Source organism: Equus asinus, chromosome 2 (assembly GCF_041296235.1).
Source record: "Equus asinus isolate D_3611 breed Donkey chromosome 2, EquAss-T2T_v2, whole genome shotgun sequence".
In the NCBI taxonomy this organism is placed as follows: Eukaryota; Metazoa; Chordata; class Mammalia; order Perissodactyla; family Equidae; genus Equus; species Equus asinus.
This window is the reverse complement of record NC_091791.1, coordinates 52,996,385-53,001,667: the sequence shown is the minus strand read 5'-3', so window position 1 is coordinate 53,001,667 and position 5,283 is coordinate 52,996,385.

Genomic DNA, 5,283 nt, shown 5'->3' with positions numbered 1-5,283 from the left:
TTAATATTTTGGTAGGAAACTTTTTCCGATATAAAGGGAAAAGGCTAGTCTATAACCTTTTGGAAAAGGAGATTGAATCCCATTACAGTCACTTCCAAAAGATCACTGCACTACGCAGAGTCCAATAAAAAGCATAGGACGTAAAGAGAAAAAAAGCGTGACTGGACATAACATGCAAAAACTGCATCAGTGACACGTTAAGGAAAATAGAACAGTAATGGCTTTACATATGTTAAATGTTTAACAAATAGATTAACAGTACAAATAAATGTGGCACTGTACCTCTTAGAAGAAAGAACGTAAGTTTGCGTTGGAAGTGGGCATCAGAAGGGTCGCCACTTGTGCCTGAGGGATTGTGAAGTGGTGGAGGAGGGTTATCTGAAATTGGAGGGAAAGGTGGAACACCAGATGTGGGTGGGTGTGGCTCAAAGAGCACTGTGAAGGTTCAGGTGGTGCAGTTTTGTGCATTCATTTAGGTTTTTCTTGCAGACGAAATTGCCCTTTAAGCAAACACAAAATTCACGTTACACTCAAATTGTTCCCTATATGTTAATCATGTTGGGACAAACCTGCATTTCAAAACACCTGTTACAGCTGAAGTGACTACAACAAATGATTCTTCGAATCAAAAGTTTCTAAAGCCAGTGAAGACATAGGATTTCAGAAACAAATTCTAGGACATTACACATTTGGCACATCTGTTGAATTGGTTATTGTGACCTGATCCATCTCACATTCCCTCCCAGAGGAGAAATGAAAGTAGCAATTAAGCCTGTTTAGATTGAGTCCAGTGACAAGTGATTAATGTGCTCTAAAAGAGATGTGCAAGCTCTGGAGATTGTATAGTCATGGGAAACTGCTGTTTATCCCTGAGGAGTGGGATTTTTGAGGAGCACGTAGGACATACTGGTCCGCCATAGTCTGCGTTCACGCATGCTGCCTGAGTTAGGAGTCCACATTTTGTTCTAAGTATTCCATTCACATGTTTCCATCTATTAGCAGTTTGTTAAATTTTTCAGGTCAGATGTTTACTCCTCATAGGGTCATCTAGTGTTATTCCCGGTGTTTAACACGTTGTTTGTGGTGCTCAGTGAGCTAGGAGCCACGATTGTCAACTGAACTTTGAGAACTGTTTATTTAAAAGGTAGACAGAGATGACCGCTAATTGAGTCAAACAAACTGTTTCTGATTCTTAAAAACCTCAGTTTAAAAAATTTATTTTTTCCTGATTTATCAAGATACGTGAGTACCAACAAGTATAAAAAATTGGGTGTAAAAGGAGGTGCCTGTAGTTTCTCCACCCAGAAGTGACCACTGTTACTGGTTTACTTCCCACAAATCTTTTCTATGTATTTTTTCCACTTTACAGAGCAGAGATCATGTATTATACAAGTACTGTTGTGCTCTTTTGGGGGCTTTTCTAACTAACTAATGACTAACATTGTCATCCTAACAAACATTTAAACTAAATGTTTCTAAGAGCTTTATAATCCCACAAATAGATTTACCACCGCATAACCGTGGAAAGGTAATGCCGCTTTTCAACTGAGCTGAAAAATTGAGCCAAAGTCCAAATCCCTCCATCTTGAACTGTGAGCCTGTTCATTCTGTTGCCAGTCTTCAGTAAATGAACTCACATTTCAAAAATTCAATACCTGAAGGACTATATTCAAAGAACTTTAAAGACAAAAAAAAAGGTTCTGGAATTCACCACAATTCCCAAAATTTGGGGTATGTAAAGAAATGAAAACTACCTAGGGATGAAAACTAGTCTATGACTAAGTTGCCCCACTTAACTCTTTGCTGCTTCCATAGAACTTTATTTAGTTTTAACCCTGAAACTGAAGGATTTTGTGGCAGTGGTTAACATCTCTTTCAAATAGCCGGGCCCCTCCCTGAACAGCCGGTTCCTCATAAGAACAGGGAAACAGCTGATCTAAAGCCAAGAAAAGATCTACTGGTGCCAACAGAGTCTTAGTAGCAGGCCTTTTCTTTGGGGATTGACTTCAAGGGAGCATAAGCCTAAAGGTTCAAGAACTCCTTTCTCAGACCACAACCTCCCTTTCCTACCTTTCTAGAAACTAGCCTTGACCTTTGGGAATCCTTTAGGAAGCTTTAGTCCCTCAAGCCTACCCTGCTGCCTAACTAACCTGACTTGTATCCTCCTTTGTCTTCCTGTACCTCCTGGACTGTTTGGTAACCTTTAAGATAGATAGTCTCATTTGTATCCTTGATTCCTTCACTTTTTATTTTTCTGTCATACTGAGTGCCCTACCCTCTTTTTTCAGTGTAACGTCTACAATAGAGAAGCACAGCACCCCAGAAACTGTCCCCAGCTTCACCAGGACCCTTTTGGGTACTGAGCAGTCCTAACCTTGAGAGCATATTCCAAATTTTTCCATTCCTCACGACCAGGACCTGACCCTGGTCCCTTCACTTGTAGGAACTGGAAAGACAATCCACACGAGCCTCCCCCAAATTCCCTCGTGTCTTGCCATGATCTGATCCTCCTCCCCGTTTCTGACTCCATGCCTTTGTTCATGCTGTTCTCTAGCTAGAAAGCCATCTCCCCATCCTCTGATCCCTGTTACTTCTTCCAGGAAAGCTACACTAGCTACTTTATAGTCTTGTAGCAGAAGGAAAGATGGTATTCATTAAACATCTGATGCCTGTATTCAGATTACACTGATTTAAATAGCTTTTTTTGGTTTTGCCTAATACATGTCTATAAATAACTCTTGAATATGAGAATATTTACTAGAGTAAATACTAGAAAGTATTTAAATATGAGGTACTTACTAGTGACCAGCTAAGGACTTTTTGTTAACTCTGTGGCCCACCACACCCACTTCGTCCCAAGAAGAACCAAAAAACGTTCTCACTGCCCACTAGATGGCACTGTTGGTCAGCAGTGACTCTTTTTAAAAGGACCCATTCTAACTGGGACAACAGACAAATCTGAAGGCACTCCTTTTTTCAACAGCCAGGCCACTTGCTCCCACAGAGTCTCCAATTAGGCTACACTGGGATTATGACAAAATATGATAGAGATCACTTTTGATCTTCACATATATAGCCTACTAGTCCAGAGTGACTGGATAAACAGCAGCCATTCTTACAGTTCATGTCTTGACTTTTCAAATAGGTTATAAACACCCTCTGGTACATTGCCTCACACTAGTATTCACCTCTATCTTTTAAAACAACGAAACTAATCACAACTCCCCATAAATGAAAAGGGATACCATAGAAAATGGACATTGTTTTTTACAATTGACTGTAAAGATGAACTTTCACCAGGTGGTCTCCAACTTCTCCTTGAGAAGCACAGGAGCTAAGGGAACAGCGGTAGAACGTGCACCTGAAGAGAAATTTGACCAGGTCCCTTGGCCACAGTAGGAAAAGAAGACCACTCAGCCCCAGTGCGACCAGGAAAAACAGCCCAGGGGCTAGCTACGCAGACCTCTCTACACTTGACTCTGCTCCCAATCTGGTTTAAAACTTCATGTAACCCATAACTTTCTGGGCCTCAATTTGTTTCTCTATAAAATAACAGGTCTCAAAGGTCCTAAAAATTATGACATCCAAAATATATTAAAACAAAAAAATACCTAGAAAGTGTTAAAAAGTAGAAAAATTATGTACTTAACATTTTGTATTAACTAGAGACAAAATATTTTCATTATTTCAATAAACTTGATAAAACTCGAGATAGACAATGGCTTTGAAGGCGCTATTTTGAAAATATCTTCTTCCTATTTCCTTTTAAGCAGGGTTTCCAAGAAGCGTGGATCACCTCTGGTTACCATGGCAGTCTAGCTAAGATTGTTACTGCATACTACTTACTTCCTAGAAAAAAATTTCCATTGTCATTCTGTGAAAAGCCAAAAATAAGACCTCAAAACTAGGTTTTCTGGGCTTTTTAACACCCAGTTATCTGAGTTCAATAGTAACTGGCCACCACTAAGGAAGGAGGGACAAGAGCCTGCTAAAATTCCTGTACATTTAATGGAAGCAAGCAATTCTTAAATCCCTTTCAGTGCCTTAAGCTACACAGAGAAGACACAAGAACACCTAAAAACTCCACGGAGGAGAGAGAGCACGAGCCCAGAGGCTAGGTCCTAACAAGTGAAGAAAACCAGTTTTCAAAGTATCTCCTCTAGGGAAGACATGGTGCTAGGATGCTGTAAAGATACCGTGTCATCCTGGTCAAAAGGCACACACATAATCTATTAACAGACTCAAATACAAAACTTAAAAAAACCAGACTCAACAAGGACTAAACAGTGTGAGTAAGAGCTTCGACAAGAGAAAAGTAAAATTAGTCCATTTAAAATGCATTTGTTAGTGGAGATGCATGGAACAGGGGCCTGTAAAATACATGTCAAACTCTCAAGGAAACAGGAGGACAGGGCGGGGAGCAGGAGAAGGTAGTGGTAGAAAAGGAGGGTGATTTAGAAAGTGTTCAAGTCAAAACATAACAGCTCATTCTTTAAAGGGAAATGGCTAGCCTAATAATAGTTTATTTGGGGCACAAACTTTTAAATTTGAAGTTTTGTAAGGAAGGTTAAGCAAGGAAAATATTCTCAGAGTCCGGGATACCACAACACTGAGACGGGCAAATTAACATAACTTTAACAGAGAATACAACTCTCAAGTTATTTTAAGATGCTAGTTTATTTTTGGTTTCAGCAGCAGCAAGATGAGACAGGAAAAAATGTGACCTCTGCAGTCACTTCATCTCAGCCTACTTCTGCTAGTTTCCTCACTAAACATGAGCCCACCACTATCCCCTCAACCCAACTGTTTCTTAGTCCCTCAGGAACATGCTGGTCATCCATATCTATCATTCCCTCAAAATAAACGAAGTCTATGCTTTAGACACACCCAGGGGCTTGCACCCACGAGTTTCAGTTATATCCTCCTCCCCTTCCCACTCCGGGACCGCCAGCCTCTGTAGAGAGGAGACGGCCCAGGCAGCGCTTCGCAACCACTGAGCTCTGCCGGGGCGCACGTGCCCCAGGGACGGCCGCCGCCAGCCCGAGCGCTGTCCACGTGTGCGAGGGTGAGAGAAAGGTTGGGAACACATTTAAACCTCAGGAACTTCCCTGTTCTTTTTTCACCCTAGTTGTAGAGAAAACTGACTACAAAATACTGAAGAAAATCTTTAACAAACCAAGGCAATCATTTGACAGAATCTCTTCAAATTCATATTCAAAATTTACAAACACAGAAGCCATACAAAACTTGCTTTTTAACTACCAACCACATTCAACAAAGGTA